This window comes from Tamandua tetradactyla, chromosome 16, assembly GCF_023851605.1.
Source record: "Tamandua tetradactyla isolate mTamTet1 chromosome 16, mTamTet1.pri, whole genome shotgun sequence".
NCBI lineage: Eukaryota > Metazoa > Chordata > Mammalia > Pilosa > Myrmecophagidae > Tamandua > Tamandua tetradactyla.
The window spans coordinates 70677303-70704936 of NC_135342.1; the positions used below are offsets into that span (position 1 = coordinate 70677303).

Genomic DNA, 27634 nt, shown 5'->3' on the forward strand with positions numbered 1-27634 from the left:
ACTACTTCAGCTTTTTTTTTGATTAGTGTTAATATGCTATATCTTTCTCTATCCCTTTACTTTTTATTCTATTTCTAACTTTATATTTAAAGTGAGTTTCTTATAGACAACATATAGTTGTGTCTTGTTTTTTGATTCATTCTCTTAGTCTCTGTCTTTTAGTTTATTTAGACCATTCACATTTAAAGTGATTATTGAAATAGGTGGATTAATAATTACCATATTCGTAACTGTTTTCTCTTCATTTTTCTCTTTCTCTCTTTCTCCGTCTCCCTTCCTTTCTCTTTCCTTCCTTCTTCTGTCCCTCCCTCCCTCCTCCATCCTTCCTTCCTTTCTCCACTTTTTTTCTCTCTAGTTTTAATTGAACGCTTTCTATCATTCCATTTTTCTCCTCTATTAGCATATCAATTATACTTCTTTAAATATTTTTGTGCTTATGCTAGAGTTTACAATAGACATTTACAAATAACCTAAGTCTACTTTTGAATAACTTAACATTTAGTATAGTTATCTTATAACAGAGTATTCCCAACATCTTCCTCCTATCCCTTATAGCATTTCTGTCATATGTTTCCCTTATCCATAAACTATAATGATTCAATATAATGCAGCCATTATTTTTTTGAATAAATTGTTATCTGCTAGGTGGGTTAATAATGCAGGAAATAAAAGACTTCATTTTACCTTCACTTATTCCTTTTTGAATACTCTTCCTTTCTTTATGTAGATATAGGGTTCTCAACTATCTTAATTTCCTTGTATCTGAAAAACTTCTTTTGATATTTCTTGCAAGATAGTTCTGATGACATATATCCTTTATTTCTCCTTCCGCTTTGAAGGATAATTTTGCTAGATACAGAATTCTAGGTTTGTGGGGTTTTCTTCTAATACTTTAAATATTTCTCTCCATTATCTTCTTGCTTGCAAAGGAGACGTTAGATGTTCTCTGTTCATAGATATGGTATTTTCTTCCTGCTGGCTCCTTTCAGTATTTCTTGTTTGTCTTTGATTTTCTTCAGTTTGATTATGCCAGGGCTACGTGTATAATATTTAATACTTGTACTTCTTGATGTTCTCTGAACTTTCTAGACCTGTGGTTTAGTGTCTGATAATAATTTGGAAAAATCTTAGGCATTTTTACTTCAAATATTTCCTTTCTTCCTTCTGATATTCCCACTACATGTATAGTTTATAGGTCTGCAGTTCTTAGCTATTCTTTTCCTTTTTTTTTTTTTACGTTTTTACTTTTTGATCTTCAGTTGGGGAATTTTCGCTGATATATCTCTAAACACATTGATTCTTTCCTTGGTGATGTCCATTATATGATGAGCTGACCAAAGATATTCTTCAGTTAGTTTTTTTAATTTCTAGCATTTCCTTTTGATTTTTTTTAGCATTTCCACATCTCTGCTTACATTACATCTGTTCCTGCATGTTTTCTACTTCTTTATCCATTGGATACATTAGCATATTGACCATATTTATTTTAAATTCTTGGTCTAATAATTCTAAAATCTCTGCTATATTTGAATCTGGTTGGGTTTTTTTTTGTCGTTTAACATGTCTTATAACTTCTTTGCTGAAGGCTGGACATTGTTTATCAGGTAATAGAAATTGAGATAACTAGGCCTTTTGTGTGAGGTTTTATGTTTATCTAGCTAGGAGTTAGGCTGTGTTTACCACTCAATATAATTACAGGTATCAAATTTCCTATGGTATTCTTGGTTTTCTCTGTCCTGTTGTCTCTGGGTTCCCCATAAGACTCTTTCTTAAGTAGTGTCTGAGTCTTGCAGTTCTTTTCAGCCATAGCCTCCTGTTCTTTACACAGGATCCCTCTGTATGGGATGATAAGATGTTGGGGGAGAGAAGATACTCTATAATCCTATGATTAGGTCTCAGGTTTTTAATTTTTATTATTTTTATTTTTTACATGGGCAGGCACCGGGAATCGAACCTGGGTCCTCGGGCTTGGCAGGCAAGCATTCTTACCTGCTGAGCCACCATGGCCCACCCAGGTCTCAGGTTTTAATGAGTTGATGCCACTGGGCTGTGACTTCACAAGTGCCTGTCAATGTTTATTTTCACTCCTTAGGTGAGATGGGAAGGCTAGGCATGGCTAGTGTTGGGTATTTCTTTTCACCCACGTTGAAGTCTAAAAGGAATTGGAGTTGGATGTTTCCCTTTCCTCACATATGTTAGGCTCAAATAGTTTCCCTTAAGGCAGGCCTCTGCTAAAGAGAATGGAGCACTCAGCATATTTCAGAATGTTTAATTTTCTCCTCCCCTGCCCAAGCCCAAGGGGATTTTTCTCTGCTCTTCACAGTAGGAACCTAGCAGGGAACCCACAAAACTCACAAAAATGTGAATATCCCTTATGGCTGGATCTCAAGTTTTTCTCTCTCAAGGTCGTTCAGACTCACTCTCTAGAAGTTAGTCAATTACGCTTTAAGTATCCCTACCCAACCTAGCTCCAGCAGTTTCTGTTCCCAGTAAACTGTGATTCTCTCTATCTGTCTGAATCTCCTGTTTTGGGGGTGGTGATTTGTCCTGTGATCTCAATTCACAATTCACAGTTCTCTGATGGCCCTAAGATGAGTTGTTGATTTTCAGTTTTTTTAATTGTTGTAAGGACAGAAGTGATAATTTCCAAGCTCTTTATATGTCAGACTGGAAAAGGGAAGTTCTATTTCACCTTTTAAACATGGAAGTGACCAATTTGAGAATAATTTTTATTCCTTATTGGATTGGTCAGGAAAAAGGAAACCATTGTAGGCATTTCAAGCTGAAAGAGAATTAATATGTGGAATAAGAGGCTTTCAAAATAAATGGAAATGCTAGGGAAGAAAATGTCTCCAGTGGTTAGGTGTCAGTATAAGCAAGAATTTCAAGACACCTTTGTCAATAAATGCATGTGGCTGACTCCCTGAAGTAGATGATACGTAGGAAGACAATCTGAAAGGCTTGCCAAAACATCACATCTGCCATTTGCTAAAGCTTTATCCTGGCTACCATTGCTGCATGGGAAATATTCACTCTGATTATTTTTTTTCCAGTTTCCAAATTTCTGTGGAATGCCATTCACTTCAGTTGAAAGGACAAGGAAGTTGATAGACATTCCTTGGAAAAATATTTGTATGTGGATTAGTGTCTGTTTGAAGATAACTTAGTAAATGTGAACACACTGTGTTATGCAGGTTTTCACTGGACATCACAGCCCTCTTTTGCAGTATATGATTTGCCTTTAGAAGAATTCAAGAGGAAAGCAGGTAACTGGATTTTTAAAAATATAGGCAGACAAAAGATTTATTTTTGGCTACATACTCTCCAAATTACTGCTCTGGAGTTTGACAGTGAGCTGGTATCCAACACTTTCCTCTAGGTAGAGTTGCTGGGAAAGCACAATGTACTCCCAAGATGGAGGTGCTGGCTTTCTTTGAAGGATGAGTTCTTGGGATCTATTGCTGCTTGGCTCTGCTTTTACTGAAAAATTGTTAGGTAATTAGCTGTGAGCTAACAACTCAAATCCAACAGGCATATGAGAACTGCTTCTCAATTCAGGTTGTTAGTTTGATATTGACAAGTGATGCTATTTAATCTATAAGAAAGTGAGGGTAATCTACGTAAAAAAAAAAAATCTACTTCAGGGCATTTTCCATTTAGGAATTGCTTTCTGTACAAGGAGAACCAGGAAGGCAAGGCATGGCATGGATAGATATTCTCTTTTCAATTTTGAAGAACAAGGTATTCTTATGCAACTTGGGCTAAACTTTGGAGGTTAGAAAGATAGGAACTCTGTGTCTGTACTCTTGTTGGACTAAGCTTCCTTTTTTTTAAGCAACACAGCATATTTTTTAAAGTATTCCAGCTTAGCTCCTCCTTGCACCTGCTCTCCTAAGCATAATGGCTGTGTAGACCCTGTTGTGATCTCCCTGTTTCTCTGAGGAGAGAGTCATTGCCTCCATTTCTTGAATTATTTTCTGTGACTGTACCCATAATGAATCGACTATATCTTTGTATTGTACTAGAAGTGCCAAAAAGCTAAAGGAAACAGGCTATTATCATTGGAAACCTGAAACCAACTATAATTTGTAAGAAGTAGTAATAGTAAATGCAATTTTGAACCAATGTCAAGTTGTCGAACCATTAGAGGTGCTTGTCTTTGCATTAAGACGTCTGTAGTGTACCCGACTCCTAAAGTCCTATTAATTAGTACTTCATTCCAGACTGGCCCTGATTACTAGCCCTGCGATGGCAGAAGAAGCTAAGTCCTTCTTTGGAAGTGATTTAGTGTTACTTTGGCATGGATAAAGACCAAGAAACACGATTAAAGGCAAAGAGATTGAAATATGATGACTCCCACAAAGCAGAAGTTGAAATTATTAGTGATAGATGATGTATGTGTTTATCTATACCCATTTCCAGTACTGTATATAATAGAAATAGCTCAAGTTCTCTAAAGTGAACAGAGTTTATTCTTATTGTATATGTGTGTTTGCCCACAGACTCACATTACTAAAGAAATTAAGTTTAAAAGAACCCTACCTCAAACAACAAACAAAAGGCCTGGGATTTAAGCATCAGAGAGAGAAAGTACTATTTTTCACCTCCTACTGTTTTTTGAATTACCTATAGGGCCCCACATTCTTGCACTTTGGAATTTGTTCTCTGTTGAGGGACAGGGTACTTGTAGATGTCGGAGACTGTTTTAGGTTAGCATCTGAGCAATTTATGACAGTGCAGTAAAGAAGGAAATTGCAGTGAAAGAAATATTCTTATATAGACAGATGCTTCTTGGAGGAAGTAAGCCTTGAACTGGACCATGAAATAAACAGAGTTTAGGTAAGTGGCAAGGGGAAAGGGGAACATTTTAGGTGGCAGCATAGAGGGAAGAATGAGCTGGAGGGGTGGGAACTAGTTATGCAAATGGAGAACCAAGAAAGCTGTGTTAAAGCCTAAAGAGGGTGTTCAGTTGCCATCAGACTGAGGAATTTGTATTTATTTGTCTGGCGATCCATTGTGGTTTGGTGAGCAAGGTAGGAGACTGCTAGCCCTTAAGGGATTACGTCTGGAGGGGTGGATGGCATCCAAGTCCCCTCTCTCAGCACATCTTTCTGATTTCCCCTGGCCAGGCTACTTGCCCCCCTTTCCCATGTGCTCTGCCACAACTCCATCATCGTCCTTGAGTATCTCTGGATGCAGGCTTGGATTCCTTCAACTCCAAAAGGCCCCTAAGGGGAGTGTAATTCAAGCATGTAGCATTAGGCCTGACTTCTAGTAGATACTTTGATACCATCTATGTTGAACTCAGTTGAATTTCAGGAGAGACTCCCATAGAAGAAGAAAGATCTGCAGTCTAGCCCTAACAGCTGTCATTTCACAGCCAAAAGCTGTACAAGGGGTATTTTAAATTATCCTGCTTGACTGAGCGAACCATGACAATGGTGCTTAACCCAGGAAAACATTCTTCTGCATTTGCAGTGTCTGCATGTGTCTCTCCTAAGTAGGAAACACATCTTCATTGAGTCAGTATAAGGTTCAGAGGAAATGTGTGCTTTAAGAGGTTGATGATTGACAATACTTGCTGGAGGGCCTGATTGTATACTGAGCACTGTATTTGACTATGTGCTAGAGGAGAGTTTTTCTGCCTTAAAAATTGTTGAGTCTGTGTCCTGCCCCCTTTCTTCTGGGTTTGTAATAGATTAGGATTAGGGAAGGAAGGACCTTTCCTTAGACCAAAGATTTACAGCAGGGGGAGGTTGGAAACATACCAGTCACCATGTTCTGTGGGAGAGATGAATGTGGAGGGGTGGACTGGGCAGGGGACGGGAGCTTCGTGTAACACCCTGTGTATTCATGTTGGCTTGTGAACCACTGGATGTAGATGGTTGTGGAGACATTTGCTATGATGGATGAGGGAAACACAGTTCATGCCTTTAAGGTAGTAGGTGAGACATAGTAAATGTATCTGAGTATTTGTGCTTTAATTTGTATTTTCAGGCTATTATCCATCTTAGCTGTTTTCAGCTACAATCCTCACAGCCTAGGGTACTAGCATTATTTTTCCCTTCTTACTGTGGCTACTGTTTCTTCCTTATTAATTTAGCAGCATCGCTTGATATTAGATTCCAAAATTTCTGGCTATATTCAGTCCTTTAGAAAAATAAAAAGCAGTTGAAAGCTAATACCGAAATCTGATGCCAGCAGCTCTGCATTTCTCCCATCCCACTGCTCACCCTGGCTATAGATGTCTGGGCCTCTTTGATTTCCTGGCTGGAAACTTTAGGGGATATGAATATTTATTTCAGATCTGGGTTTAACCCATCTCTTCAGCTGAAGAGCAGCCTGCCTGAAGGTATGAGAATTGTCCTATTCTGATAAACTCGGTCCTCATAATAGTTCTAATACTACTTCTAATGGGAAGCAATAAATGCTTGAATCTTGGTGCTATAGAAATGACTACACCCCTTTGTACCCATCACCTTTGTGTTGTTCTGGAACTCAAACTAGAGAACATTTTGTTTACAATGTTCGTTTGCCTTTTAAACATAAGCAGGTTTTATTTATATTCCTCAACATATCGTATGTATCCAAATCATTCAACAAAATAGAAACATTCATACAACATAAGCATAGACTATTTTGAATCTCCCCAATTTTTTATTCAATGGGAAAATTATTTAATACTGTGTATACATGAGAGTACAAGAAGTTTAGTTTAGCAAGATAATTTATTTGTCAGATAAACTCTCCTGGAGTGTAGCCAGATACTTCAATATTAACATCTCTCTATATTTGCTATTTGCATGAAAGATATGGTATAATTATCCTCTAAAATGTGATTTTACTTAGTATTGGAAAATTAAATAATTTATTCCTTGAACACTGCCAGTTAACTTTTCTAAAAGGGTTTTAAAGAAAGAAATAAAAGTAAATCTTGACATATCCATCAGATATATGAAAAGTACTGACAGTATTCAAACAGATGAAAAACACTGACAGTATTAAGTGTTGGTAAGGATATAGAGTAACTGTAATTCTTATACACTGTGAGTATAAATTGGTAAAATCACCTTGAAAAGCCATTTGGCTAAACATATTCACTCCCTTTATCCTTTCAATTTCATCATTAGCTACATAATGAACTAAAATATTCATGAAAGACAGCTGTTAGATTGTTTGGAGTGGAAGCGTTTGTAAGAGCCCCAAACTAGAAATGATCCAAATGTCTCTCAAAAGTTGAATAAGTAAATCCATGTTGGTATATTCATACAATGGAATAATCTCTAATAATGAGCATGAATGAACTATTGTTTCAGGCAACAACAAGGATACATCTTCCAAGCATAACATTGAGTAAAATAACGTAGGTGAAAAATATGCATTAAGCACAGTTTAAACACAGGCAAACTAGTCTATGGTTTTAGAAGCCACGCTAGTGTAGACTTGGGGTTCTACTAACTAGGAAATGGTACGTAGTGTCAATAAGAAGGTTTTTGTGGAGGGACTGAAAGCATTCCACATCTTGAGCTGTGTGATGGTTAAATGGGAGTATTCACTTTGAAATTTCAACAACCAATACACTTGTGGTTTGATGACATTTGTAGGTACATTATACTTCAGTAGAACATTTTACTTAATATAAGTGAACAGGGACCTAATGCTGTGCCTATCTTTCTGGTGTTATTGATCTTAAAATAATTGTATAAAGAATAAGTATAAGGTTGAATGAATCTCACAAAGAAACACACCTCCCTAACCAGCACACAGGGGAAGGGTGCATGTCACCAGAAGCCAACTGACCCAACTTTCCATGAGATAACCACTGTCTGGATTTCTAAAGCCCATATGTTAGTTTTGCCTGATTTTGAAATTTATTTACATTACATGAAATCCTGCAGAATATATTGTTTGGGGTGTGGATTTTCTCATTCAGTATTATACTTGTGAGATTAATGTTGTTGCAGTAGCAATAATGTATTTCTCATCCCTGTGCAATATTCCATTTTATGAGTATACTTCAAATTAAGTTTTTATTCTCTAGACATTTGGGTTGTTGACAGTTTGCAGCTTTTGTAGATAGCTCTTGTAAAGGACTTTCGGTGAACAAGTTGTGAAGTTCTGGGGATCATATTTCTGGGGGTGGAGTTGATGGGTCTTAACTCTGCTTAAGTTCAGTTTTCCAAAAAAATGAATGCCAATTTGTACTCCCAGGAGCAGCAAATAAATGCTTCAATTATTCCATATCCTCATTAGCACGTGGCATTTTCAGTTCTTCTTCATTTTCGCCAAGCTGGTGTGTACGTAGCCATATCTTGTCATGGCTTACGTTGCGTATCTCTGATACTAATGAGGGGGAGCACCTTTTCATGCTTTTGGCCTTTAGGATATCTTTGTTTATAAAATGTCTGTTCAACTTTATGGCCCATTTTATTATTATGCTATTAATTTCAACTTTACTTTTTTCATAGTATTTTATTTGTTTATAGAAGCAAATTAAAGTTTTTCCTGAAACATATTGGGATAGAAGTAAATACAAATGTGGATTTACAAGCCTAGTTAAGGTATAAAAACACTGGACTTCTGTGACTTCATTAACGAATTTGGTATTCCACTTGTTATTCATTTCCCAACTGAATAAAACTTCTCTCTGTAAATATTAAAATGTTTTGTTTTAATGTTTGTATTTATTAAGTTTAAATATCTAATCAAGGTAATTGTGTAAAATAGATTACATTTCCATACACTTATATAAAATTACTTCTAGTAAATTGGATGAGAAAAAAATAATTGAAAGAAATTAGAGGGCAAAAAAAGGGGGTAGGGTAGTTTGATTAAAAATATTTCCAGATAAGGAAAGAGAGATCTTTTCATGCTAAGATTCCTAGAAAGTGCTAATGACCACAAAAGATTCAAAGTATATAAGAATAAGATAAAAAAAAACAACAACACATGGTTTGACAAATAATTCAGAGTAATTTCAGGCACTAGATAAATGCTTGCCTCCAGTTTGAAATGACAATTGAATTTATTTTGTATTAATACTTATCACTGGAAGAAGTATTTGCTATGCAAAATAAAGAGCATCAAATCTAGGTGAATAAAATAGCTACTTTGTTTTAGATTGATTATAAGAAGTTTGAGGGAAAGATAACTGGCATTTAGACCTAAAGAAATGGGAGAGCTATGACAAAGACAAAATAAGCAAGCAATAAAACAAAAGGCAGTAGAACATTTCCTGAAAATCTAACTTGCTTTCTGGAGACACAAAGCCAAGCAGAACGCAGTAAACCCAAGCCCACTTTCATATAATATAAATCCGGTCTAAAAAATTTAAAACCCAAGTGAAAGATCATAAACATTTATAAAATGTGGCTTAAGAAATGTTACTTAAAACCAATCAGTTGCTGAAATAATTATGTAGAAATTAAAAAGATCAAGTATTAAGAATACCTTTTAGATGTCTCCAAAGTACATACATAGAAGCAAAGTCTGACCTAACAGAGAAGGTATTTAAAGGGCCATGTTGTGTGTGCTAAAGTGTGAATGCAGTGAGGATCATAAACATTTCACACGATTATATATGGTGTTCAAAACAAAGGCCAACCAAATGTGTCCCCATTTTCCTGGGTCTCGGACCACCTTAACACCCCCAAGTTCTCCTTGTTTTGGCCTGTGGTTAAAAGTTGACAATAAAGCAATCAAAGCTTACACTGGTTATCTGTATTAAATGAAGTTACCAGGTTTTCATTGACATTTTCCATCTGTAACCTGAATATTCCCAGTACCTCAGATAGGTCTGAACCAATGTTAAAATGCACAGGTGCAGAATATTTCAGGCTACTACACTCAGAATCTCCACCTATGAGGTTATTTAGGGAAATACCACTTTTACGATCTTAGTTCTGTTATTATTTGAAGAAGAAAATTAAGACGGAGGAAGAAGAGGAGGAGTCTGGAAAGGAAGAGGAGGTAAGAGGACCAGAAGGAAGAGAAAAAAAGGAGGAGGAGAAGGAGGAAAATGAGAAGAATGGGGAGCAGGAGAGTGAGGAAGAAGAGGGGAATGAGAGAAAACAGAGAATAGACTTACCCTCTTAGTTTCCAAATCTGCTGGAAAAATAGAGATTGTTGGTCTTTAAGCCAATTAAACTTGAAATGATAAAATATCTCTTCAGGTGGTTCTCATTACCAGTGGGTTGGGGGATATCTGGGTTAATAATACTGCGCCTGTCTGTGGGCCAGCCCTCCCCCCACCCCCAGGCCCTGTTCTGTAAGGATCCTATTGACAAGGTCTTCTGCTGGTGGCCTCACAATTGCCTTCACTGCCTCCCTCCAATAGAGTGAAGCATGTGGGCATCTCAGACTCCGTGGTTAGGCCATTTGGAGGGAAATTTTGAAACACAGGGATTCCCAGACTCTTAAATTCATGAGCAGCATGTTGAGCACAGGAAATGTCTGTTCTCCACCTATATCTCTGGTGCTCACCAGGTGTTAAGTGTGGTGCTCACCAGGTGTTACGTGTGGAATGGGTGCTTAGTAAATTTCATGCCTTTTGCTCTGTCCTATTCCCTGCCCACCCCCCTACCCCCCACCCCCACCCCTCACCCCCCCACCCGCCTATTGCAGACATCACCCAAGGCTGAATTTTAGCAGAAAGAGCTTGATTCATTAGAACTTATTTCTGCTCATAAGAAGCCCCAAATGCTGCAATTAGCGTTAAAGCAAACAAGAACACCTACACTGAAAGAGCATTGGTTGGATCTGAATGAGCCTCAGTCAAACTTACAAGCCACAACCCCACCCCAGGGGTTAGAATAATGGTATTACTGAGGAAGAGCCAGCTGGAAGTCAGATGCAGGAAAGCAAAAACATACAAGCACCTTATCAGCTTCCTTAGTGTTGACCACTGGGGTGGGTGACAAGTAACAAATGACATCCCAAATCCAGAAGGTCAAATAGGTTTCGATAGAGACAAATAGGAGGTTTCTATATGGTCGTATATATGGTTTAAAACAGAAACCTATTCTCTTCATCTTTAATTAAAATAGAAGAAATCCTACAGAGAGAGGGCTCTCAAAAAAAAAAAATTCAGAAAGGGAGGTGAGAATCTTGAAATGTCTTATTTATTTGGTTCAAAGAGGAATTACACCTGATAACCCAGCACCAGGAGGAATTTCAATATGTTTTAATATGCTTAAAAGGAATAGTTCTCAAAACTGAATAGTTTTTAATTGGCACCTTATTAAATACTCTATAATAGAAGCAGGAAATAATTTCACTTGAGCGATTTAGTTTCCATAAAGCTACAGCAAAAAGATTAATAGAAATTTTGGTATTTTACCAAAGTAAATTTGGAACTTCCCTCCTTTGTGCAAAAAGTGGTCTGTACTGGCCTTGTATAATATTCTTTGTGCCTTAAAGCATATGGCAAGACATCTGATTTGGAGTTGAAGAGCATTACATTTTAGATAAGGTAGCAAACTGTAGGAACACATTGTTTCCGGAAATTTCATACTGCCTCGTTATTCTGGTGCCTGCTGTTCAAAGAAAGAAGTAAGCTGAAGGAAATAAAACTCAGCACAACACAGACCTGCAAATGAAATGGAGACTGCTGGGGATGTGTGAGGAGAGATACAAACTGGAAAGACAAGATAGTTTTAAGTCTTTCTTAAACTGGGAAAATGTCTCTTTTTTTCAAATAAAATATTATTCTATTTAATTGAGAAAAAATGAATAAGGCAAAGTGAAATTTAAAGGAAAAAAGATTTTGTTTTATTTTAGTTTACAGTGCCTTAGAGTTGGAATGAATTTTACAGAGTCCCATTCTTGCCATTTTACAAACAGGGGAAGTAAGGTTCAAGAAGTGTTTATACATTGATTGGTTGTGTGATTTCCATGACTACCATAGGAATTCTTTTCAAAATTTTATAAAGTTTATAAATTAAACAAAGCGTGCACCTTATTTCTGTTTTCACTCCTGGAGGAAAGATGAAAGAACTGTGTTGACAAAACATTTGAGCGGTTTTGGAAGAGTGAAATGTTAGAGGTCAGAACTTCACTTGGAGCTACGGGTGACTCTTTAGTGGATTCTGATCCTCATCATCCTAGCTCTTGGGGGCAGAGAGAGCACCATCCTTTTGCCATGGGTCTGAAACCAGAGAAGAAGCAGAATTGCCAAACACCGCAGGAACTCCACCACCTTACTCATCACCCCAACTTACAGAGGTAGAATTGAATGACCTCTATGGAATGCTAGAGATTCTGGCAGCTTCCACTGGTGGTGAAATCCCTTCTGAAGATATTCCTGAGAGTCAGAGTTTGCAGATATTCTGGTTATGCATCCAACATTCACCTGTGAAACTTGAGTTGAGGGCCAGGAGCCTTGGGCAGCCAGATCTCTGAGAAGAATGCAGGCTTGGAGTTGGCACATCCTGGGTTTGAATTTGACTTTGCAAAGGACTGTCCTTTGTGATCATGAGCAGACACTGAACTTTCTGGTCCTCTGTACAAGTATCATTGTGGACATCCCCACTTCATCATGTGGTTGTGAGGAAAGAATGACATGACATATGAAGTGTCCAACGGCGGCCTTCTCTGCTAGACAGTTAATTTTTGTTAGTTTCCCTCCAAATCCCAAAGATATTTTTTTTGACCCCATGCAGAATCTGATAGCATTACATTTTTTTCTTAGTTGCCTTATTTGCAAACTTGGAATTAAGAACATGCTCTTGGATTACTCATGTAATGAGAAGATGAGTAGTTCCTTGAAAATGGGGAATATTAACTATCAACCATTGTTTAAACTTTTATTAAGGACTCTGCAGTTTTTCCATTCTTCAATCTAAATACCAACCCCATCTTGAAATCTGTATTTAAGGTGTTTCATAGGCTACAGTCACACCCAGACAAAGAAAGGGGTGATTTTGGTGTGTGGCTCACGGGCAGAATGGCCGTACGGCCGGCATGGAGTTTCAAGGTTCTATGGAGGCAGGGATTTTACAGATTTGTTTTAAGGGTGATTATTTAGTTCAGAGTGCTTTGATTAAGTGGGTTGACACCAGGTATAACATTCTAGGAGTAAAAGAATATTTAGAACTGTGGTCTCAACTTAAAACAAATCACACACAGAAAGATTGACAGGAACTTTAGTTGGACAATACAAACAAACATTGCTTGGAATATAAATTATAGCAAGTAAGTAATGTTGTGCATAGTTTCGTTCACGTCATAAATATTTGAAAGGTGATACTAATGTTTCTTAATATTTCCATGGTTCCTTCTACCAAAGAATTTTAAAAATCAGTTTTGCAATTTCAAAATCAGCAAATATACATTCAGCAAATATCTGTTGAGCCCCTACGATACAGCAGAAGCTATTCTACCAGACAATGAATGAAACTAGAGATAATATTCTAGTGGGGGAGAGACACAATTAACAGGTCATGTGATTTCAGGCTCAGAGAAATACTATAAATACAGGGAGAGAGGCTAGAGAGCAAAAGAGGGGTTGTGGCATATTTTAGATAAGATACTGAAGGAAGGCGAGGAAGTGACACCTCTCTGAGTAGTCATTGGACAGAATGACATTGGAGGTGACATTGGAGCAGAAACCTAAATAAGTAAGAAAGGGAGCCATGTGAAGTTTGGGGGAAGAGTAGTCCCAGCTAATAGGACAGTAAAAAAAACAAAAAAAAGAGGCTTGGGATGGGAAGGAGCAAGTCATGTACCTAGAAGCAGGAAGGCCAGGTGACCAGGTAACCCAAGTGGTCGGAACAAGGTGGAGAGTAAAGGGAGGTAGGTACAAAGAGGGCTACAGGCTTTGGGCTTTCTTACAAATGAGATGGAGGCCATCAGACTGATTTGAGCAGAGGCATGACCTGATCTGATACACTCTGCCTGCCTGCGTGGAGGAGAATTGCCTATTGGGGGTATGAGGAAAGCAGGAAAACTAGTTAGAAGGCTCTTCCAGTCCTGTAGGTGAGACTGAACTGCTGCCATTCACGTGGATATGATTGGAGGTCATTGGATTTGTGAAATACTTTGGGGGATTCTCTGGAAGCAGATGAAGGGTGTAAGAGAAAGACTTAAGTCAAGAATAAGACTGAAATTTGGGGTCTGAGCAGCTGTGTGAATGGAGATGCAATGATAAAGACATTTCTGGAAGCCTGGAGAGGAGCAGGTGAGTAGAGGTGAAATAGAGAGGGAGGGAAGGAGGGATGTAGTAGAGATCTGGAATTTTATTTTGTACGTGGTAGTTGCATGTCAGGTGCTACTAGACACAGGTAGTTGTCTGGAGATCAGCAATGCTTAAGCAACTTTTCCAATGTCTAAGAGTATGTGGGGTTAGTTTGTAGATTCAGTACAATGGTAGTTAAGAGCACAGATCCTGGAGCTGGAATGTCTGGCTTCAAATTGCAGCCCCATTCTTTGCAGTGTGACCCTTACTGTCTCAGTCTTCTCATCTGGGAAGTGGGGACATAGGTTATTGAGGTGAGACAAGGGTTAAATGAGTTTATATATGTAAGCACTTGGAATAGTGCCTGGACCTTAGAAAATGTTATATAAATGCCAAGTATTATTATAATCAGAGTTTTACCTCTCAGGGACTATCAAATAAATTGCTAGATTTTAGGCAGGGAGCCTGGGGAATGTTTCCCAAGCTTGTCCACTTTGTATAGTGTTTAGTTGCTTGCTCTAAGAGATAGTACTACAAACAAGGAGTTGGAGCAATGCCTGGTGATTATCTTCCCTTTAAAGATGCACATTTTTTTCCTAGCAGATTGTATTATTTGCTTGTCTGAGGATGCCCCACTTCCCTGATACCACTTCTCTTCCTTTACCTTGTTGATCTCCCTGCACTTACCACCTTCTAATATACTATGTATGGTTATTTATTTGTTTATTTTTCTGTCCACTTGAGCTATAAGCTCTAGCAGGACAGTGATTTTTTTTTTTTTTTTTTACTATTTTGTCAACTGCTATGACCTAGAAGAGTGCGTGGCTCCATCAGTATATGAAAAATGAATGATATTTCCTCACTTGCTAGTGTTCCCTTGCTCTGTTTCTTATTCCTTTTATCAAATATTTTTCCATGAGAAAACCACTTCAAAAAGAAAGTTGAGCATGAATATGATTCCCTGGACCTTCCAATTTGCACAGCACTTCAGTTTTCATTGAGACAGACCTCATCTATGAAATGGGCTTTCAATGGCACCTCTGATAGCAGTTTCAGTTTCAACTTTGGAAATCAATTCCAGAATCTACATCTGGTCTCCTGAAAGTGGTGGTACTTTTTCTTGCCATTGGTTGTCCACGCTGTTTCCCTGTCAGTCTATGTGTGGGCAGTATTCTACCCTAATTGCCAATTCTGATCACAGAGTTTTGCTCAGCGACACTTGTCAATGAGAGGCGCTGAGAGCCAGGCAGGGTGGAGGTTGATACATGGCCCAGTCAACCTTTGACTTATGAGGCCTATTGCAGGTCCGAGACACTGTATTGATTCTGCAGAATGGACTATGGAAACTGACTTTCATTTCACTGCCCCCCCTAACTTGCTTCTGGTCTGTTTATTCCCAATGGAGCACTTATTTTATGCAGCTTTGTTCCAAAATCATTAGCTTTTATTTCTCTTTAATTTTCATTCCCTTTATATTCCATCATGATTTTACCATCAATATGAAGAGTAGACACATTGATGTCTTTATTTAGCAGAAAAACATTGGTCCTGTTTCAATGTCAGCCTTTCAGAGGCAGTTAATTTTATCTTTTCTCACTACATGGTTTTAGGAGATAGATACTATTTCCTTGGAATTAAAGGCATTGTATGAAAGTAAAGTACATTTGATCTCATTGTACTTATTCCAGGGCTTACTAATTATCACCCTTAGCATATTGTATTCCAGCTATTATTTTTTAAAATGTTTTCCACCTATCCTGATCAAATTAATCTAGCTGTTAGGCCCTTTGTCTTATTTCTGATTGTTGTTGTAGCAACGTCATGGCTCAGGACTGGAGTTCAACAAATGATTGTTGGAGTTGAATATTCATTCCAGAGGCTCCATGAGAAGGGTCACTGACAGTCTGCAGCCCTCAAGTTTTCCCTTATTTCTTGTATGAATGACAGGCTGAAATAGCCATTTCCTCATCAGGAAGTCTCTTTGTTCTTGAAATGTAGGAGTGGGCTGGGTCTTGGCATACCACCTGAAAAAGGTAGCCTGTTTCTGGATTAGGTTATGAACCACTGTGCCTTTGAATTCCAAACATGTTTTGTAACAGTGGAGAATGGGTGCTCCTTTCTAACAACTAAAGTCATAGGATATTATTATAAGCTGGAAGGAAGCTTATCATTCATCTAGAGGGAATTTGCATTATATAGATAAATCCTGGGGACCAAGAATTACAGGATTTACTCTATACTACAGAATCATCAGCCCATCTGGGAAGAATATTCATCTCTCATGAGTGCCACCATAGTATTAGAGCTCAGTGTGTTACCTGATTTGTAGTTACTTGATTTGCTGACCATTTTGTAAGACAGAACATTCAAAATGAACCCACATTCCTTTTCAGATCTGTCTGAATACATGGGAATATCAATCCCCAGGCCCAGTTCTGAAAACCACCTGCAGAGCCACTTTGTTGTGTCCTCTGATATTCACTGGTGTCCCGTGATCATCACCTGGGGCTCTGCTATTGCTATGTTCAGTTCACCTGTAGGGGAGAAAATTGAACTGAGCAACTGAAGATACGTGGTCAATAAATAAAATAATTTTTTTCCCCCTAAGGTATAAAGAAAAGGGAAAGATTCAAGTAAAATCTAAGAATAATGATTCCTTTAAAACAAATGCCATATTCCTCGCCTTGGCTCTATTATGCTGATACTGCAACTTACATCAGACCCCAGCCTGTGTGCCCCCCTGCAGCTGATGCTGCATCAATGGGTGGGAAGCCTTGTAGATCTCATTATCTGTCAATCTACAGCCACAAATTCCAAAAGCATGGATGGCGAGGGAGCATTTTTATTTATAAACAAGTAACTAAGCCTATAATATATCACGTTAAATGATAAGTGCTAGGGAGAAAAATCTAAGAAAGAATGGAGACAAGGGAATCTTATTGGTGGGTAGGCAACCAGACAGCCAGAGGAACAACAATTTTGTTTTTAAATACAGTTTCCAGATTTGCAAGTTATATGCTAAATAGCACCATATGGAGCAGATGTGGGCAAAGCCACAAGCACCAGGAAAATGAGGACTCGATCATGGAGACAAAGCATTTGTTCCTTTTACATCTTGGTCATATGTAAATTGCTGTAAAGTAAACAGACACATATTGGACCCCATTTTCTTTAATTCCTTTACAAAATTTATCTTTATCTGTATTCAGAAATAATGCAACATGAGAAAGGGTATCTATTAGCTTTGTTTCTCAATATGAAAGTCAAATTTTTGTGTGTGATTTTAAAAGTAGCTATTCAAATGATAAAAGAAAACTTAACATATTAACTAAAATTGTTGCCTTTGAACTATTTAACTATAAAGCAAAGTAGCTCCTCCTCCTCGTTGTTTTTTAATGTTCACCTATTCATTTCTTCACCCAGTATAAAATATTTGGTTTTAGTTGAAGTGGCTTTTGAAGCACATTTCCTGGAAGTAATGAACACCAGGAGTTATTGCTACATTTTGTCACTTTTTCATGTTATGATGAAGTTAATGGTTCATGAGGGGCAACATTCTGTTGGGATCTAGCACAAATATTGGAAGATAGAAACACAGGACTGGATGCATTGTGAAGGGCCTGCAGCTGGAATGGTTGCAAAGGCTGATCTTTACTGAGGAATAAAATCTGTGCCACACCATTCAGGTGTCCAGTCAATCTAAGAGGTCAAAATCTCAGCACAAATGGACTGTGCATTTTACATGGATTTTCTCTGCATACATATGGGAAAGGAGGTGGGAAAGCCTAAATGTGCTGCTGCAGTGAGATGCCTGTTATGTGGACCCAAAGACCTTGGCGAGAAGGTAGAGTAATGCCCTCACTGTACAGAGGCCCCCATCCCCTAAGCACTGGAAATGTCATATAGTCATATGTTGTTAAGGGTGTGAACCATGAGCTACGGAGATTATTCTGGATTGTCGGGTGAGTCAAGTCTAATGACACAAAGCCTTAACGTGTAGAACATTTTCCTGGCTCCATTGGAGATAGGTGTATAGAAGAGGAGGAGAGATGCAAAGTCTGAGACAGCCTTAACTACCCTTTCTGGCTTTGTAGATGGAGGGAAGGGGCAATGAACCAAGAAAGATGGGCAGCTTCTAGAGGCTGTGAATGGCCCTCAGTTGACCAGTAAAGAAACGGGGTTCTCAAGTCTACAACCACAGGAACTGAATTCTGCCAATAATCTTTAATGAACAAGATAGAGAATCCTCCCCTAGAGCCTTCAGAAAGGTTCACATCCCTTCCAGTACCTTGACTGTAACCCAGAGAGACATGCAATAGACTTCTGATGTACAGATGTGTAAGATAACAAATTTGTGCTGTTGTTAATTTATTAAAGTAACAATAAGATATTAATACAAATGGTTACAGAATGAATGGAAACAAATAAGAAGATAAAGGATCTGTGAACCCTAGAAAAGCCATGTTTTGATCCTAATCTTGTGGGAGCAAAGCTTTCCTCTAATCCATATTCAGTACTATAGGTTGGAAACTTGATTAGGTTATCTCCACAGAGATGTGACTCAATCAAGTGTGGGTATTAAACAAGTGAGTCTCAATTAGTTTACTGGAATCCTTTAAAAGAAGAAACATTTTGGAGAAGTTTCAGCAGCAGAACCATGAAGTACAGAGTCCATCAGCCAGTGACCTTTGGAAATGAAGAAGGAAAATGCCTCCTGGGGAACTTTATGACTTAAGAGGCCTGGAGAGAAAGCTAGCACATACTGCCATGTTTGCCATGTGCCCTTCCAGCTGAGAGAAATGCTGAACATCATCAGCCATCTTGAAACAAGGTATCTTTCCTTGGATGCCTTAGATTGGACATATCTATAGACTTGTTTTTATTTGGACAATTTCATAACCTTAGAACTATAAACTAACAACTTATTAAATTCCCTGTTTTATAAGCTGTTTTGTTTCATGTATGTTGCATTCCGGCAGCTAGCAAACTAGAACAGACGCCTCATTTGGGTAGGTCAACTTTAATCCATGGGATGTGCTGTCATATGGAATATCGCAAAGCAGTACTTGCTGTGACATGTGTGGTTGGCAGTTCAGGCAAACATCCAGTTCAGTCAAAATAATTAATCAAAGGGCACACATACTCAAGAGTCAGTCTCAGTGATTTTTTTTTATTATTGTAGAGTATATATTTTCATTTTCAGACAGGCCAGGGACATATAAAATTTAGTCTTTGTGTTGAGGGAGTTTAAAAAAAATCATTTCCAAATTTTGATAGTGACCCTTCTTGTTCCTGGGTGAATGTCATATGTAAATATATAAATTGCAATTGAGTGAACTCATAACAATCAATCACTTGCCACAGAAAAATGATACGTTCAGCAAGTGGTCTGCTTCCTACCAATTCACTTGCTTTTCCCCACGATCATTTGGATCTTCTATTAAACTTGTGCTTAAATATAGTCTTTTTTTTTTATCTTATGTTTGGTGTACCCTCGCTCCTTCTCCTTGGTTCTCTTCTTGGGGCTCCTAAGTACCGTCTAGTTCTAACCAGGACTCTGGCTTTGGGAACTCCTGAGCTTGGGACTCTGCTGAAATATGCTCAGGACTTGTGCAGAGAACTGAGCCCAGCAAAATATATATGAAAGGTTGTCTACAGTAACTTTATTTATAAGACCCAAAATCTAGAAGACGGCAAAATGCCTACAACAGGAGAGTGGATATGTTGTGGCATATTCATTTAAGGGAAAATTATACAGAAATAAAAATAAACTTTTGCTGCACATGCCAATATGGATTGATCTCAAGATATGATGTTAAACTGTAGAATCCAGTCATGAATCTGGTTCTTCCATATTATTTCATTTATATAAAGTTTAAGAACAGGTAAAACTAAACAAGTGTCGGAGAAGGCAGGAGAATCAGAAAAGCTGTAACTTCTTGGGATGGGAGACATTGCCTGGAAGAGCACAAGGGAACATTCTAGATGCTAGAACTCTGTCTTATCTTGGTGATGGCTGCACTATTTTAATGGTAATTAAATCTAAGGGAGAAAAGAAAAACCAACCAAGGGTCTGTTTCCAGAGGCTCAGACTTAGTCTTGCAAAGTATTAGGAACTTTATAAACAATATTAGTCGTAGGACCTTGGTTTACCAGTCAGCTTTCCTGGGAGCTCCCAGGTGATCCCCAAAGCTTTATTTCTAAATCTGTGACTTGAAAAGTATGATCTTTTGGATAGGGGCTTGTAAGCAGCCAATCTCTATACCAACTATATGGAGAGATTTGGTTGAACAAATGACTGATCGACTCAATTCTGCAATGATACTTCTGATTGACATCAGTACGACATCAGTACAACAAAGACATCAGTACAACAAAAAAAATACAATTTGTTTTGAACCCTTTAAAAAAAACATTACAAACTGATAATTGTATGCTGTACCTGATTGATCTTTGAAGTGTGGCCTTTGCTGGTGATGGCCAATTGAAGTTAATATGAACTTAAGAAAAAACATTATTTTTTGAAAGCATTTCCTTTTTTTTTTTTTTTTTTTTTACACATTTCCTTCTTTTAGCTGCCTGTTTCTGACTTCCTTCTTTTTAGCCCAGGAAGTGGCATTCCTACATAGAAAATCTTGGGCAGCCTTGCATAACAATTTGGGTAGGAAGGAAATTATATATTGTGATTTTCCCCAAGATCCAAAGAACTTTAAGAACAATGAGGAAATTACACAAACATAAACATATGCCAATATGGTAAATGGAAAGTGTATAGTTGGAAGTAAGTTCAAACAATGGCCCTAATACTCAGTAGCTGTATAATCTTGGGCAGGTAATGAATACTCTCTGAGTTCGAGTTTTCCTTATCCACAAAATGTCATTAATAGTCTCTATCTCATAGGGTTACTGTGAGGCTAAATGTTTAGGATGGCGTTAGGCCTCTAGAAGGGTCTCAGTGAATGATGGTATTATTAGTTTATGACACTAAACTTAGTGGACTTCTGCTCTCCTCTTCCCATGAATTTAAGCAAAGACATCAGTACACAGTTACATGTAATTCAGTGAATTCTATTGGACCTTACTTTCTGGATAATGGAACTTACCAATTCTTCCCAAAGCACTTTGAATTCTGGAACCAAAGCTTTAAAGAGATCTAATGACTAAATAAAATTTAAATGTCATTAGTACTCCACATCATTATCACAAGTGCCAGAGGGACATTCTGAAGATAAATAAATTGGGTTGGCTATTTTGTTCTCATTAAAATTTCTACCAAGATGTGAACAGACAGAAAAAACAGTAAAATTATTGTATGGAATTTATTTCCATTTTAATCTTTTTAAAAAAAATCTCACATTGCTTAGCTCAGGAGGATATGATTATAAGGTTGAATCATAGTAGTTTTATTAGCTTTTAGAATGAGAGTCAGCTTTCTGAATTACCTAATTATTCTCAACTTCGGTGCTGTTGACATTCTGCACAGCCATTATAGAATGTTTCATGTGTGGCCTGTTTTCAATATAGCTTAATCTGACATATTCAGTCTTTTTTAATGTTTGGGGAATTTAGGGACTGCCATAAAAATAATTGACATGAGTCTTAAGTTGTTTTATCTTCTTAGATAACAGTTTTGCACTCATATAATGTATTTTGAGAAGCATCTGAAAAGGGTCAAAGAGGAATATTGTCAAATAACAATATGATTAATATTCAGTTAATATCAATTCCCCATCATCATCAGTGAAAGGAAGATGGCATGGCGAAGAGAAAATGGTATGAAATGATTAGATCTGTTTGAAAGATGCAGGAATTTGATCCTAATGAAGCAAGAACTACAATCTGTTGTTTATTCAGTATAAGAAACTGTTTTAAGTGTTTCTTATCCCTAAGAGAGGATGCCTAATGGAAAATCCAATATTTTTCATCAACAGATATTTATTGACCACTTATTTGCCAGATAGTGTGCAGGACGTTGGGAATTCAGTGATGGCTGAGATGTGGTTCTCAATCTACCAACTCACAGAGACAGAGGATCACCAACATATAAATGGAAAAAAATATAGTTCATAATAAGCAGAGAGAAGAATAAACGAAACTATGAGGTATGATTTCCCAGCATGATCAACTTGTAGATAGGAATTTTTACAAGAGCCACTATATCACTTTGGAATTGGAATATTTCCTGTGATTGAACTATTAAAGGACAGGGATGACTCTAACCTCCTTTACCTTCAGTAAGTCATGAATTACAGTTATAGTGAATATGTACTCTACATGTTTGGGCAGAGCATTGTGCTCTGGCATGTGGCGTGCACAACCATGTCCAGGGAAAGTGATTCTGGAAAAGGACGATCTGGATGTGCCATGCATGCCTCCATTTGGTCCCAAATCCCACTTGGAATCCACCTAACTATTAGAGTGTGCACACAGGTGGAGCTTGGAGTGGGTGTCCACAGTGGTGAGATCTCCTGAGATGTCTCTGAAAGAGGGCAGGTTATCTGGTGCGAGATCCCAGACTTCTCCCTCATTATCAGTTAAGGGCAGATCTCAGAACAGAGCCAGAAGAGTAACTGGCCTGCAGACTGAGTTACTCCATTTCCCATGTCTGGAGAGGGCCATCGATCCTCTAAAAATGTCACCGAGTCCCTATATAATCCAGCACAAATCACAGCTTGTCAGCTCCTTGTTTTCTGACTCCATAGCAAGAGGTTACTTGTTCACAGCTGGCTGGTTTGCCATGGCCCGGAGCCCCTCTGTGGGTGATGTACACCCATGAGTCTGCAAAGGTCACTGTCATTTTATAAAGCAGCACATCTCAGGCCTTGGATGCACAGAAATACCCAAGCCTCAGAGCTCCACAACAGCAGTAAAATCAGAAGTGCTGGGGTGTGGTCCAGGCATCAATGTATTTTAAAAGCTTCTCATGTGCAATATACAGTCAGGGAGGCAAACTACTAAATTGTGAGTCGGGATGACCACACTGAACAGTTAAAGAGGTGATAATTTTGAGGGAAAATCAATGGTGAGGTTGCACAGAGCATTAATATACAGACAAAGAATTAAACTTTCAAGGTGATGCAGTAGAACAACCACAGAAAGACCTAATCTCTGAATTTCACAATTCAGTAGAATAACTTTAAAAATTAAAAGAATTAAGATAAAGAACACAACAGTTACTGGTGAGAACCCAAGTATTGTTTGAGAAAAGCAAATGGAAGAAGTAGCTTACAACACAGATAAAAAGAAATGAGAATCACATCTATGATACTAAACTGATGATTAAGAGGAAAAGGGAGGAGAAAGAAGATAATGACAGAAATAAGAGAACATTTCTTTCAGTGGAAGAATATTTAAGTCTAAAATTTAAAAATGCTCAATAGCTCCCAAGTAGTATTAGAATTAAAGGTCACAAATATCAAGTAGAAATATGAGAAGAATTTATCATTGATTATTTAGTTTAAATGATAGAACTCTAAGGATCCTATATATAAGGAAAATATAACTATACTCCTAAGAAAAAAATTTAATGTGCAAGATTCAATTGGTATGCCATCCATCTCTCTTACATGAGAAATTATTCAAGTATAGTGGGAAAAGTGTTGAGTCAAAGAGAGAGGATAATATCACTTGAAGTTTAATATATATTATTAACCTGAGAATTTTTGAAAAAAGAAAATGCATAATTTAAGATAAAACTAGCAGATTAGATCTAAATTTTTAAAGGATCTCAGCAAAACCCAAGACAAGAGGTGGTGGGAGAGGGGCCTGAAGGAACAGCATTCTAAGAGGCTTATCTACACCTGCAGACTCTGGGCTGTGGGTATTTGCTAGGTGGATGCAGATCGAAAGAGTTGGGGAGTAAAGTAAAATACACTCTGTATTTTCTTTTGGTGCCAGGGAAGTACAATTAGGAATGAAAACTAACTTGGTTGGCAGCACAGCTACTTACTTGAGATGCATCAATAGAGAAATGTAGGGTTTATCATAACTATTAGGAAAGTGTATGCAACCAGTAATAATATTGAAAAGTATGATTATCTTTATGAAAATATCCAGGGATGTGGGCTGTGCAGTTGTAGAAGGATTTGAAAAAAATTGCCCTTGCCAGAGAGAACAAAAAGGAGAAAGAGAATAAACACAACAAACAATAATAAATAGAACAAATGAGAGTAAAGTATAAGACCAAGTATTTCAAGGATGGCAATATATGAGAAATGCTGGCTGGATTTACATAACACAAGCCAGAGACTCTCATAGGGGGTTAAAATGCACAAAAAGATAAAAAAAAAGATTAGTCCAATGAGACCAATATTATTTAAATGTACCAATGATATGTCAAAATTCTAAAAAAAGAAGAATGATGAAATGTAATGCCTTAAAATTGTAGTATATTTTAATGCAACTTGTTCTAGTTTGCTAGCTGCTGGAATGCAACACACCAGAGAAAGATTGGCTTTCAATAAAAGGGGATTTATTTAGTTGATGTATAGTTCTTCAGAGGAAAGGCAGCTAACTTTCAATTGAGGTTCTTTCTTACGTGGGAAGGCACAGGGTGATCTCTGCTGGCCTTCTCTCCAGGCTTCTGGGTTCCAACAACTTTCCCCGGGGTGAGTCCTTTCTGCCTCTCCAAAGGCCTGGGCTGAGCTATTTGGGCTGTGCTACATTGAGTCTCTCATTTAAGCACTAGCCAGTTATATCAAACATCATTCATTGCAGCAGGCACGCCTCCTAGCCGACTGCAGATGTAATCAGCAACAGATGAGATTCACATGCCATTGGCTCATGTCCACAGCAATAGAATTAAGTACCTTCACGTAGCCAAGTTGACACCTGAATCTAACTACCACACAATTCATTAGAACAATATTAGTGATTAATTCATTTAATAAGGTAGGCTACCTGGTATCTTAATTATGCAATTAAAAGCTCAATGCAGTATGTACAAAAGTAGAATTTTAGCTATGTGCAAAAAGTTTTATTTTTACTGAAATTTAAACATTCTAAAAAAAAAATCTGTGATTTCATGTCATATTTATAATCATAACCAATAAAAGAAAATAGGCAACATGATTTAAAAACTTAATTACTTATAATTTTAAAACATCTCTGAATAAACCCTGAATTGAAAAAGAAATTTAAAATCTAAGTTATCTAGAAGGGAAAATAGCAAATGATCAGCTTATATTGTTGCTTTATGAAATATAGCTAATGCTTTATTCAGAGATTATTATTAGAAAGTCTCATAACTTGACTGTTCATCTTCAGAAACTAGTAAAAGCACAGTAAAAATACTCAAAGAATGAAGGTGGCAATAAGTGATATAAAAGAAAAAAGTAGTGAAATAGAAAAATCATATTATCAAAAGAAGAAATATGCCATGAAATATGGGCCTTTAGAAAAAAGCAAAACACCTGCCAAGTTTGATTATGGAAAATAGGGAAAAATAAGTACAGAGTATAATTAGAAAAGCATAGTTGACAAAATCACAAACACCGAAAAAAATTCATTAATATAAGAATACTTTGTACTTCTCCTGAGGATCATATTTTATTGATAACTGGTTACACGATTTCAATATTCGGAGTATATTTGTTTCGTCAACATTTTGCCTGATTTGCAAGCCTTTTACCTCTGTCACTGTTGGCACTTGCATTTACTATCTCCTTTCTGTACCCACATTTCTCATTGTCGTTACACTGCCTCCATCCTTCAAATAGTGCTGTAATTTTAGCAATAAGAGAGGGGTTAATGACTTAGTTCTGATACTAAATGTCTAGCTTGATATTTCAAGGAAAGAGTCACCTAGCAGAGGGAACATTGTTTGTTTGTTTGCTTGTTTTTACTGATTCAATGCTACATGTACCAGGAAACTCCCCTGTCACTTCTGTTGCACCAGCTAGAAATAAGAATGAGCACTCTCTTTAATGACAACTTTGCTCCTAAAACTCAGCATTGTGGGTCAGTTCAATATCAAGTTTTCAGACTATTGCCAGCATTGAGCTGGTTTTATCGAGCTGGTTGAAATGTGTTTTATCATCATAGGAATAAATTTCATTATGCTATTATATTATCCATGAAAAATGCATTAAGGGATCGTCAACGGAGTCACCGAAATCTTAACAACAACCACATATGAATTCACTACCCTTTGAATTTCTCAACATTGAGGCTGCAGGAAAATAACTGGAAATGGTGATGCTAACATTCCGTGAGCCTTGCTTTTAGAATTGGCACAGAAAGTCTTTAGGGTCAGAGCAGAAGGACTGCTTAAAAAAAATGCTCAGCATTGAGTATCATTGCTTAAGAACTGCCATTTTGGTTTAATTGAAAAAATAGTTATGTTTTTCCCCTTTCACCCATATTTTCCCAATTATAACAAATCAGGCCAAAGCCTCTGATGCTGGAACTAGGCCTCTGGCTTAAAGAGATACAAGCCTTCTTTCCACTGGCTGGCCATGTGGAGCTTTACATGTGAGTTCTAGGAAGGTTTAATAAGTGCTTTGGTTTCTATTGAAAATCAAGAGGAAGAAAATCAAGCGTCAACACTTTCTAACTAAAGTGTGGTCTGTTTCTCCTCATTGCTATAGCTTGCTTGACTCGCAGACATTATAATATCTTAATAATATGTTGAGATTATAATACTGAGACCCTAAATTTGTCTTAAAAGAATGGTTAAAGTTCAATTTAAGCTGTTTCTACTTCTCAAGTTAGGACCCAAATTTTCTTTAAATCAGAGAAAAGAAATCAACATATAACGTTAAGAATTTGAATTGTTTATCTATTCTGCAGGGATATATGGCCATTGGACCTTCCCTTGTATTTCTCGTTTTTCTTTTCCTCCAAGGCAAGAAATTAAAACAGCCTGGTTAAAATGAATGAGTGATAAGATGTGTGATTTTAACTCATTTGTTTTCTTTGTCAGTGGAAGCTTCATTGTGTTTGAAATTTGTATTATCCTCTTCATGTTTATACTTAGGAGCTCGCAGACAAACAAGCTTTATTCTGTTGAAAATCCTTGAAATTGTAACATAAACTTTGAATTACAACAGACAAAATTACCTGAATTGCTATATTGCACTTATCACCCTGCTCTGTTTCCCTATGTAGCAATAAGGAGATGATTCAAAACGATATTTATTACTTAAAAGATGATGTACCAGGCAAGAAAGTATATAAACCAATACGTATATTTTCAGGTGGTTAAATGAAAAATACACTAAGCTGGAATGTTTGATCACCCAACAAGCAATTTATAATGAGTTCGTGACAAGATCACAGCTTTTATTCCTACTCTACATCTCTAAAATCCTTGTAGGTTGATCTTAAATTCTATGGAAAGGTTTATAATTCTTCAAGCTATTCTTGTTGCATCTTGATTCCACCCTTGGAGAGGGAATTAGGTTGTTTAGTATCTTTATAAAATCATTTTACACTTCTGTATTTTCCTTCAGAGATTTAGCA

At 37.3% G+C, this 27634-nt stretch overlaps 1 long non-coding RNA gene across 4 annotated transcripts in view; it reads left to right on the top strand.

Moving 5' to 3' along the window:
* The first annotated feature begins 3179 nt into the window (after nt 1-3179).
* Nucleotides 3180-27634, top strand: part of LOC143660370 (uncharacterized) — a 270434-nt gene continuing 245979 nt past the window's right edge. For 2 of the 4 annotated variants that reach the window (XR_013163987.1, XR_013163986.1), the window contains exon 1: nt 3180-3266. This is a non-coding gene — a long non-coding RNA (uncharacterized LOC143660370). The remainder of the gene's footprint in view (nt 3267-27634) is intronic. The other 2 variants (XR_013163989.1, XR_013163988.1) reach the window with 1 other exon arrangement.